Raw genomic sequence first — 12,539 nt, 5'->3', positions numbered from 1 at the left:
AAGAATGATCATATCACCTCGAAATAACTGGTGGAGTTTCATATTATAGACAAATATCCGTGCAGCCATTTTCAAGATATGCACACAATAATACTTTATCTGTGCTAACATGCCCTTACTAACAACACAAACATGGTGATGTTTATAAAGATGATGTTTACCATTGTCATTATCTTAATTCAGCAGGTTAGCCTGCTAACATTTACTTAGCACGCTATACAAAGTAGAGATGAAGCTAGTGAGATTTTTTCTTTTTTTTTGTAGTTTGGTGGTAAAGTGTTGGACCAAAAAAAAAAAAAAAAGGTGGCGGTGGAGAACATTTCAAAGGTATCACCAAATACTTTATAGTTCATGAGAGGATAAATGTGAATACGGAATGTGAATAATAATATTTTTCAAGATGTTTCACAAAAAACACAAATCTTAACTTGGTGGCAATATGAATTCAAAGCATCCAATTGCATTATTATGAAATCATTAATGTTGTCTTTCTTGATGTATTCCGTTGTATAAATTAATGCTAGATGCACAAAACCAGGCTTTATCTGCCAGGTAACACAAATATACGCACATACAGATCTAAGGTCATCCATTCAATTGTTGTCTGCTAAGCAGGGCTAAAACCTGATCTGAGCTAGTCACCACCTAATGCTACAAAATGAGAACTATACACAGAGAGAAAGCATGAGGTCTAAATGCATTCTGCAGCACAACCATTAGCCTTTATCATACTATTTTGCACAGGGAATTGAATAGCCCATATTTGGATTCAGTGTGGCTCTCCATTAACAGTCTCAAATTCAATACCAGGTACAGCACTTCTCATACAAACCGTCAGCTGCCTTTATCCAGTATTACCCATCTGTCTGCCTCTCCTCTATGCCCTGCTCACTCATTTCACTGCCAGCCTGCCAAACCTGACAGTCAGGCTGCTTATCAGGCATTCTGTCAGCCAGGCTGGCTTATCATACTGTCTAAACATCCACCTGCTTTACGTCTACCTCCACCTCTGCAAAAACATCCCGGGGCTGGCATGTGCCGCCGTCCTCCTCCTCCTGTTGTTTCTCTTCTATCTGTCCAGCTGCCTGTCTCTCAGTTTGTCCTTTCTATCTATAGCTTTGCATGTTTTCGCTCACAGCTTGTTTAACCTCACTGTTTTTCCAATTTGGCCAAAAGAATCATACCTTGGTTCACAATTTTTTTTCTTTTCCAGAAAATCTGCTGTAAACTAACGGCATCCTTCTGACACGGCCCCTTTTACACATATTTCACTTCACTACAATCACACAGAGTGAAGGAGAGGGGGGAGGTGGAGGTGAGTTAAAGAAATGAAGAAAGAGTCAGTAGAGTAAGCAAGTGTGAACTTGCACACGCTCTCGTGGCTTTAAATAATTCACATGGTACAGTACTGAACTGCAAACTGCTCTCACCCAACATGCTCAGCAGAGTTTAATAATATTCTGGCCTAAAGTCTGATGATTGGAGCTAATGTGGTCAAACATATTTCACTTTTAGCTATACATATATATCAAACATATACATTACTGGCTTTGATAATCAGTATTTTTTAAACATCAGCACAATCAGAGAGCTCTATGTTACAAGCTAATCTTGTGCTCACAATACAATCAGTTTCCTAGTTTGCAAAAGGATATTTGCTTTCCTAAATGTTGAGTGTGTAATGCAGCCTACTATTATTAAAATGTTGATGACAAAGGTGAGAAGTATTTGGACAATCATACATTGGACCTACAAAAGCACACAGGCCTCTAAACAATTGTAAAATAAAAATAATTAATAAATAAATAAATAAAAACTTCATCAGCTTGCACAGCAGTTTATGTTGTCGGTATTGTTGTTATCGTTTATGTAAGACCCTGTCAACACTATGTATAATTATATACTGGGAATATAGCAATGACATTTTTTCTGTATAGTATACAAAATAGCAGAAAAAACACTTCATATTTTGTGGAATAACAAAAAAAGAAAACAAAAACATTTGTGTGTAAACTTCTTTCACATGAGCAGATCTGGGAATAAGGGTAGCCATCTCACTTCTTTGAATGAAGGATTATTTGCATGCCTGCCAACTTAAATATAGTCCCATAAAACAAAATAGATACTGAGAACAAAGCATCCATCCATATTATAATGTGTATGATGATGTGCACAAAAATACACCTCTTTCTTATCCTTTCTGTATTCTCTGACATTCAGCCTTAACATCACAACAGAAATCAAAATCTGGCAATCATAATCCAGAGATTAATATGGATAAATACATTTTAATTAAGCAATCAAGATGCGACACAGATCTGTAATATTTCAATATCTCTGTTTTTATGAAATATTTAAAAGGTAAATGAAAAATGAAATCCCATTTGGAAGTGCATTGTTAGTAAATTAACCCAAATATCTAAATAAAAGACAAGTAAGATATATATATATATATATATATATATATATATATATATTTTTTTTTTTTTTTATTTATTTATTTATTTATTTATTTATTTATTTATTTATTTTTTAAACTTTAAGTGTCTAATTAAAATCCCCACAGACATCTAGATACTACTAAGATCCTTCTTTAAACTATCCTGAGAAAATGGTTTGGTATCAAGTCCCCAAAGAAAGGCCTTCACTGAAAACTGACAACACCCCAAATCTGAGATGCTAGAAAAGAATACACATTCAGTGGAGGTGGGATATAAGGGCTTTGTAGCCAGTTCAGCATCAAAGACCCTCAGGGAGACTGGAGTCAGGGGACAGGCTCAACGACGGCCAATTAAGGAACTGGCCAACACCACTGAGAGGACCAGTCACTGGCTACAGATCAAAAGGAGCGACACCATCTGGGCTGCTAAGGCGAACAGCTAACCCCTGGACATGCATCCAGGCTTGATCAACCTGTGGAGAGCCTGCCTCAGCAGAAGGTGTCTGGTGATAAATGGCCGAAACACCCTGTCACGCCAAGGCACGCAACTGAGAGTGTGTCCCGGTGGTAAAGCCTTCTAACAGCCGTCCTCAAGAACTCCTCATAGAAGTTTTAGTGGTGCAAACACTAGGGACTGTAAAAATTCCAATAAATAAAATCTCTAGACATAAGGATTACAATTTTGAAGTCAGTGAATGTCGCTGCTTGCTGTACTGATTCTTACTCTTACTTCACTGCCTCCAAGCTGTCACTGCTCTGCTCTAGGTTCCCCTTTTCTACACTGCTGATCGCCATCATTATTAAATTGTACTCCTGAATCAAGTGGAGTGTGCAGCAAGTGAATAAAACAGCCGGTTTAGCCTTCTTTAAAGGGCCACCATAGCCATCCACCTTCGAGGACATGCTATTAAATGATTATTGTATTGTTGAGGGTCAATGTATGCAATGCAAGGCCCAAAACCTTAAATTTAGTTTTGTGAGAAAGTTTTAGGAAGTTTAGGAAATGGCTTCAAGAAAAAGTCAAATAAATCACTTTTTTTCTGATCTAAGGGCGCATGGAAACATATACCTACTTGTACAAACAGGGGGTTTTACAAGACAAGACTCAAAGAAAGTATATCAGGGTGTCCTTTAGATAAGTGAGTTAAAAAGGGAGTCTGGAGTTTCCTTTTAGACGAAACATGGCCAAGGGAATGATAAGGAACATGAAATAAAGAAGCAACCTGAGGATATATCTGAGGATATTTTAATATATCTGTGTTGTTATTCAGGTTTCATGTGAAGCAAAAAAAAAAAAAAAAAGGCTTACAGTGTGTTTTCTTTATTTTACTGCTGCTAATATTATTGTCAACCATAGTGGGGAAAAAAAAGTAGGCACAGATCGCCACAACCAAAATCTAATCACGCCACCTGTGTGTAAAGAGCTATCTGTCCACCAGAGTCCATCCAGATCCATATGATGTCTGTCTCCCACACAGACAAGCCTACTGGCCTAACTGAACTGACCAGATACCTCCCAGCTTCTCTGGCTGGCACAGGTAACCAACAGGAGCACATTTTGATGACTGAGCTCAGTGAGGGAGTATGTGTTGCATTAGACAAATTATTCACAAGCTTTTAGCCTCAATATGTCACATGGGCATATTCCTACTATTTTTAGGTCTTTTGTTGGAACGTGCTCTCTCCCACACAAGCATATGCACACACGCACACACACACACACACACACACACAGACATAGTGACAGTGATTAACTGTCTCCATATGTGCATCCAACTAAATGTTGCCCCTGAATGTTGATGGACCAAAAACAGCAAGAGATTTTTAAGATGAAGAACAATGTAGACAGCTTTGAACGGGCAGCTTTTGTGATAAGACAAGTTTGAAGAGCTGCTCCTTTATGAGTATTGCAGTTTACAAACATAAGAGATGGATTTGGGATGACAGGATGGAGGCAAATGCTTCAGTCTGACCATGGGAATCTGCAACTGAGGAAGCACGGAGATGGGTGGGACTCCCACGTGAGCATCCTGTTTACAGGGGTAGCCAATTGACAAGTGAGAGCTCTTGTAACCATACAGAAGAGGGAAGGAAGTTATAAGAGAAAGTAGATATATTCCAAATGTACGAACCGCAGGCCGCCTACGTTAGGAATATTTTTAGTAGCGATGAATTTAGTAACAACTGGTCATCCCATAATCTGAGAGCCATGCAGAAGATGTGAGTTTAAAGATAACAGGCAAGTGCTGCCAGGTGGGTGTGTTCATGCGAAGAAGTCAGTCTATTCCTAGACCTACTGCATGTGGGAGCAGGAATACTAAAGTGTGTCTGTGTAGGTTACTGGAGGAGGCTTCCTTCCTTCATCCCCAGGCTGAGGAAAACACAGTTTCCCCTCCATACTTGGCTAAATGTGTGTGCACCCCAGGTGCTGTAACACACGCACACACAAACCTGTACAGTAACAACTGAAAGCCCCTCAGATTACTAATGTCACTATCAATGATAATTCCTACAACCACAATACAAAGCCACAATCAGCAATCCCCCATCCACACCATACAAACCAACAATTCCTTTAAGTTTATCTTCTTTAGGTTCTGTAGTATTTTAGATTTGTTAACATTAAAATAAATGAGGATTTCTCATTTATAATTTATAATTTTAATATTATAATTTCCTAATTACAGTCAATAATTTACCTAATCAGGATTATAGTATAGTACATATACAGTACTGCATATAAAATATTTGATAGGGATGTGCCAAAGATCGATTTAAAAAAAATAAAACAAATCCACAGGCTGTCTGCCTCAATTTTGTATGCAGGACGTCCTGACATCACCACGGAGCCGATCCTAGAACTTTTCTAAATTTTGAGAATTCCGTTTTCTGCATTTTATGTAAATTTAACACAAGACAGTGTTTTAAGTAATGAAATTTAGACAATTTCTGGAGAAGGTGTCCGGTCCGGTCTCTGGAGGGGGGTGGGTGGGAGGTGCTCGGTGCCCCGTCTAGTCTGGTCTGGTCTCTCTACTCTGGTTTAGTCTCTACTCTCTGAAAAGGTCCGTTCTAGTCTTTGGGGGGAGAGGGGGCTCACTTCTGGTCTGATGTAGTCTAGTCTGGTCGCCATTCCTTGCTGCAGTCCATCACTCGTTACCAAGCAACCAATTATCCTTGTGTCCCAGCCCCTACTGGGAATCGAACCACACCCTTCTTATTGCAGGGCGACATCACTAACCACCATTCCACTGTGCTGCTCAGGTCACTACATACATTTACATCAAGCCACCAATTAACCTAGAAGTTCAGATGCCCCTACTGGGAATTGAACTGCACCCATTACACTCAAGTCACCAGATTCATTCATGGCTTGTGGGGGCAGGCATTATTAGTGACCGCCTTGAAGCATCTTCCCAACAGATACGCTCCTTTTTACTCTAACCCTAACCCACTAAAAAAACTTTTATGTGAAATGTCGGCCAATATCATGTTATTCTGTGTTGAAGCATTCTGTTATTAATGTCCGTGATTCTATGATCACAGATTTTATAGGGTCCTATTTACTGAATTCCTGGGAAGACCAAGCTTGACATTAGCTTCACAGTGAGGAATGAGGAACCCATGTTTAACTGCACAATTATTTTTTCATAAAGAGACACTTTTATTTTTGTTCATTAAGCAATATGTGATATTGTTTTTATGCACCAGTTGCAACAATTCCATCGAAGCATGGATAAATGTTTTAAACTTAATAAATGTGAAAAACACACTTTAATGGCTCCATTTGTCATTCTGTTTTGCAAAGCAGACTGGAGTAGATCATGAGGATCCTTTGCACACCTATAGATTGAAGAAGAAATCATTATGAATCAAATCGTTTTGAATCGAATTGTAGCCCCAAAAAGTCGGAATTGAAACGAGTCGTGAGATAGTAAAAGATTCCAACCCCTAATATTTGGCACTTATTGTAACTTATTGTATCTTTAATTCTTCCAATCAATGTATCTTTGTGTCTGTGTGTTAGAGTTGTTTAGTTTTTGTTCAATGATAAGAAGAGAGACCACATTGCCGTGCACTACATACCAATGCTGTTTCACTACAGTGACAAATGGTTCAATTCAGGACTTTAAACTTTTAAAATACGTTGTATTATTAAAAAATGAACATGTGGGTGTGTAACAACTGCTTCTCACACTCTGTGATATTTATAGATGGGTATATTTTTTACTAATGGAGGAAGTACCATAAAGGAAACAACTCCTATTTTACTAATGTCAGTATTTTCAGCTCATCCAGGCTGGAAGGTTGCCTCCCAGATGCCCTGCTGCCCCTGTTATTCATCATTGTTAGTCATCACCACCCGAAAGCTGACCTCTCTCCATCCATCTCCCAGTTAACAGATCAATGTTTTTCTTTTTTTTTCCCCCTTTGGACCTTCTCAGTAATAGCAAGGATGCATCCCGAGTTAATCACCCTACCCTGTTAAATGTGACCTGACATCAGCACACCTCCATTACAGGATCGGGCATGCCGCACCATAGGGCATCAATGACCCACATAAGTCGCAGCAGAGCACAAGCATGCATGGGCAGTTGCTTATTCTATAGGCAGTGACAGATGTGATGCACCAGATAGTAAGACCTGGAAATGTTCATAAGCTCATATCCGGTTTTGGATCTGCTTTTGGATCGAATTTTTTCTGCTTCATCTGACATTTAATAAAAATCAATCTATCTATCCACAAAGGAAAGATTTGTAAAATAAATAAATAAATAAATAAATAAATAAAAATAAAATAAAATAAAAAACACAAACAACAATAAAAACTCTAAGCCTAGTTGTCAAAAGACCTTTGCAATGTTGGAGATACAAACTTATGAGGTAATGACGGTTGAGGGAATTTGGTGGAAATGTGACATAGTAATTGATGTAAGACTGAGCGAGACCAGCTGTTACTCTGCGACACAAATAGCTGCAACGTCCTTCTGTTCATACGCACATGCGCACACAGTGTAGAAATCCATCTACTTAAAAGTGTGTGTTTAAGGGCTGGATGTCACTCACACACCTGATCAGTTTTGCTGAATTCGCTCCACTCCTTTATTTGTTTTTCCATCTCTCCTCACTGTCTTTTTCCCTCTCTGTGGATGACACGGGGGTGATTACTCAGATCCACAGTGACAAGCTGTTTTAAGCCGACTGTCTGTTGATAAGGGCTACTGGAAGGTGGCAAAGACTATCGAGGGTGACAGACTGCTTGTCACACTCACCTAAAGTGTCGCACATTTTTCCCAGAGCTACACTTCACATCTGTACCTTCCACTGGAATGCACACGCTGAACTGTTTGGCAGCAAACTAATTCAAATTAAGAAAAAAACAAAACAAAAACAAAACTTGTCAAGACTGCTTTTTAGCTTCTCAGTAATTAGCTGCTCCAAACCCTGAAAACATCCTCTTCCCACATATTCTCATGTAAGGTGGCAGGGCATGCTACCCCCTCTGGGAGTGAGGGGGTGTTGATGTGTGAAATGTGTCAAGCTGTCCTTTGTGTTAAAGTTGGTTGAGGTATGTGTTTGCATGGGAAATAAGTGAGTTGCTCCTGCATTATCTCTGTGACTCTGCATTTGCACACAGGCCAATGTGTCCGTGTGTTTCTGCTTTGAATCGTGTTCACTTTTAACATTTTGACTGCAAAGGAAGCGACTTAAAAAAAAAAAAAAATGCTCAGCAGTTAAAATGTCAAACAAGGACAAACTGGAGAGTACTTGGATAGCTCTATTTTGTTTGAAGAGGTTGACTGGCGTTACTTTTAATCAATCTCCTGAAATTTCTGGTCCCCAGAAGGTGAACCATACTAACTTCCATAGTACCCGATTTCATATCTAGTAAGATCAAGTAAGATATGTCATAAACTAATTGATGAATTTCCATGAATTCTGATTAATACATCCACGTCCTCCTCATGTATGTATTGTAACAGTAACACAATTGTGTTGATGATAACAGAGTACATTAATGAAAAGTGCATTCAACAGTGAAATCGTGATTAATAACTGTAAAGTCAGTGTTGTTCAACAGCACCGCAAGAAGTCGATTAGCTCGAGGAATATTTATATAATCATATAATCAGGCGGCAGCTTGCTTTCATTATCTATGTTATTAATAAAACAATTACATATCATTGAATTGCATATTAAAAGGCTCAAACCATATGAGTGAAGGTTTATGATTTTGAAAAGGGCAAAGAGAAGGTTATTTAACTATCTGGAAAAAAGTAAAGCAATATCTACTAATAATTTATGAGATGACAGTCTCCCTGTATGTGCACTTTTTTTTTGGGTTCTCGGGAGACTGTTGGAAGAACGCCTCTGGTCCCGCTTGTAAAAAAAAACAAAAACTGAGTGACACTGCTTTGTCAGTTCTGGCCCGGGGAGATCTGGGCCCAAGTGACCGTGACTTGTCTCTGTATTCCCAGAGAGAGGGTGAGGTGGATAATTAATAGATTGATGGATGTCCTCAAATTCAGATGGCTATTAAACATCCCAAGTAAGAACATAGTCGGACAGTAACATGCACACGCGCACACACACACACACACACACATAAACACTACACAAAACCACCTTTCAGACCAGTGAAACACATCCCAAATCCAAATGAGGTCACAGCCTGCAATATCTTTCCTATCAAACCATTATTATCCTTTGTCCCGAGGGAGAAGGGAACCAAACAGCCCTCTGCTATTAAAGGTATTGTACAACTCCAGTTATCAGGTCAGTGCACTACCATACACTGTCTTTAGGGGGAGTGTGTGGATGTGTAAAGGCACAGGGATGACCTGAAGGAGGATTTCTTGTGCTCTGTAGAACTGAATTGTCTTTGTTTTGTTTGTTTGTGAGAGTGGCGATATGAAGAGTGAATCATCTTCATATCGCCACGTCATATCACGGACTGGATGCAAAGCTGTGTTCATGGGAAGAAGCAGACACAAATGAAAATTACCAATCATAACTCATATGGCTGACAGCTGGAACGAGGAACTACAATGTGAAGGGCTCCATAAGAGGTTAATAAATCAGGTTGTTAGTCTATGAATTTTTTATTAATGACTTATGCGCCCTTCAGCAACAGAAATAGCTGTGTTTTTATCAGCAGTACTGTCCTTCACACCACCTGCATCTTTGTGAGCATACTTCATCAACTGATTGAATCAATATCCACCTAAAAATACAACCCAATGCAGCAGACATAGATGAGAATTGCATTATGGATGCTTCAAATTGCAGGTGTTGGCATCAGTGCTCGTGAAAGGATGATTTTCCCCAGTGATTCCCTCTGTCAGTGGAAGGAATGGATGCTGACGTACATAAATGTGTGCTCCCCCCTCTCCTCAGCTCCACTCCTGCTTCTGTTATGTAATGAGCGTGTGTTATGAAACCTTATATTGGAAAACACAAGCCCACTGATCAGCTCGCTCGGAGTACACAGACACACACATCAGAGCTCTGGGGATTGGTTTCTCTCCCTTGCGCTCCCTTGCTTGCTCTCCCTGTGTAAATGAATGCAGATGCATACAATATGTGTGCATGTGCGAGTTTGTTCTATAAATGAATTGAGTGGACGCATCTAAACCTAAGTATGATTGCGAGGCAATGTGTGGTGAGCCCCAAATGAATAATTTAATATGTTTGGGGGCCAGTCCGAAGATAATAATAAAAGTAATAATAAATAAATAAAAGCAGATAAAAAATAATGAGGGTCCATTATGGCATGCTGCAGTACAGTGAAGGCTGAGAACAGTGCAGGCTCATCTCAGAGAACTGATGAACAGAGATCCAAATGTAGGATGGACAGGTAAAACAAAATAAGGTGAGTTCAAGCAGAGATTTCTAAAACTGAGTAAAGAAAACAATGTTATATAGTTATATAGACATGTCAAGAGACAGAAAAGAATTTGGCTACAGGCGTATTGTGTCACTTCAGGCAGGCCGACTGACAGGAGAAAAGTGTTGAGCCCAGCTGAGCTGATCTCAGCCAGTTGTAAACCTCAGCAAAGTGGTGCAAAACAGCAAAAAAACTCTTGAGCAGACACAACATTCCTTAGGATTTACAAATCATTTCAAATCATACAATTGTACAGACTCATTTGCGAATGGACATTAAAAGAGTTTTACAATTGGATATTTTATTAGTTCGTTATTTTTGCTGTAATCTTTATCAGTTTACATTTATATTACTGTGTACATGCACGACTATTGTCGGTGGAACAGGCCTTTTTAAATAGGGTTTGTTTACCATTGGCCTCTATTTATCCTCGAAGAATGTTTTGGAAACTTGTGGTTTCATTCTTCTGAAAGTATGAAACATATTTACGCTCAGTTACCTGTCTGTAAATTAGCTGGCATTGACACTGGAGGAGTTTACCATGACAGATTACTGCAAATACTGTGCACCACCTGCACATCAAGATTCAATGAGTGGTCACAATGGACCAAATTTAGGGGAAAAAACTCGATCCACATGCATACTAAGAGCAATTTCTGCTCATGTCACATGATGACTTCACGAGTAGAATAGCTGTTCCCAGCTCAGACACAATTGTGGTGGTACAAGTCAGACTACAGTGATTTTTGAAGCGCTCAGCCTGTACGTGCTGCTTGTCTTCTCTTGTTGTGTTTCTGACGGTGTAGCTGCTCAAAAAGTGTTTTTCACCCCCAGCGATCGATAAATTTGCCATTATGATACAACCTCAGGGTTATCATTATTCATTTGATGAGCGTTACAACCAAAAACCTGTTGTTGCCAAATCCTCCTGAGCTGAAATCGGAAGCATAACAATTATGCCTTCATTATCATCAAACTGCTTGTTTCCTGTTTTGTCAAACTTTTTTTTTTTTTTTTTTAAGCAATGTCAGAAATGAACTTGCAAATGATAAAAATGATTGGCCAAAACTACAAGAAATCCCCTTTTAGAAATCCAAACACACACACAATCTGTCAGGCTCCTTTGAACAAAAACATAAATTCTCCAGAGACACTACAAGATGACAGCGAGGTCAATTAACACCGACAACGTGGAACCAAGCAAGCTTTATGACAAAGCCTCTCATCACAGTGTTGGGCTAATTTAATGCTTATCTTTTCCTTTGAAGTTCACAACTGCAGTGTTTATCTTGAAAGCAAACAGTCAGATGTACTCTCTGTCTAACCCACCGAGCGTTTATGTAATGCTGTTCCACGTAGACGGACTGAAAATGCACGATAAACTTGTTCATCAGTGTGGAAGAGGATGGCTATTCTATGTTGGGAAATAATGAATAACCAGCAGGTCATGAATGTGTGAGAACAAACGGTTGGCTGCGCTTCCACACACAGGCTTACAAGCCTGCACATGCGTGAACTGAGTTACTGTCGTGTGATGATAGTAAATTGGCAGGAGGGCCACGGTGCCCACTTACGTAATGAGTCTTTGTCTTGCTTGCTCACACAAACATACACAGGACATCATTGGAGAGCTCACGATGTGTGTGTGCATATTTTAGTTTTTCTGAGGGCAACAAAGATCTCAGCTGAAGTGAAAAGTCATATTTTCCCTACTTACTTTCCCATCAGGATATAGCAAATTCCAGCCATCATCCTCAGTCTTCATTCCTTCACCTGTTTTTGTTCTGTTCAGATGTAAAGTCTGAGCCCTTTTCATGTGCTATTCGTTTCAGGGATTCAGCATTTCTAACACAGCTTACTCAAGATTTGACCTCTCTTTTTTCATCACACCCTTTTATAAAATATGTCAGCACAGAGTCTGTCCTGCCTCTATGTCCTGAGGTGGCACACAGAGGCTCAGGGCTGCTGCTCTGTAGCTGTTAATTCTCTCTGACCTCCCCCAAAGAGGAAGAGATACAGAAACAGAGCTTCCAAAAAAGCCCAGATATTGTTCTATATTGATATCAGTGTCCTATTCAACCATTCCCTGCATTCACAGCTTTCGCTTTAGCTCCAGACTGGCACACCCATCTCCAGGCCCCACCAGCAGACCTCGACATGACAGTGGTCCCTGCAGCGTGTCCTCAGCACAGCCTGTGCCATCACGCTCAAGGA

At 39.6% G+C, this 12,539-nt stretch overlaps 1 protein-coding gene across 1 annotated transcript in view; it reads right to left on the bottom strand.

The window, feature by feature from the left end:
• Nucleotides 1-12,539, bottom strand: part of LOC115058073 (PH domain leucine-rich repeat protein phosphatase 1-like) — a 39,919-nt gene that overhangs the window by 14,363 nt on the left and 13,017 nt on the right. The window lies entirely within an intron of this gene.

This window comes from Echeneis naucrates, chromosome 17 (assembly GCF_900963305.1).
Source record: "Echeneis naucrates chromosome 17, fEcheNa1.1, whole genome shotgun sequence".
Taxonomy (NCBI): domain Eukaryota; kingdom Metazoa; phylum Chordata; class Actinopteri; order Carangiformes; family Echeneidae; genus Echeneis; species Echeneis naucrates.
This window is presented reverse-complemented; position numbering and strand designations above follow the sequence as displayed.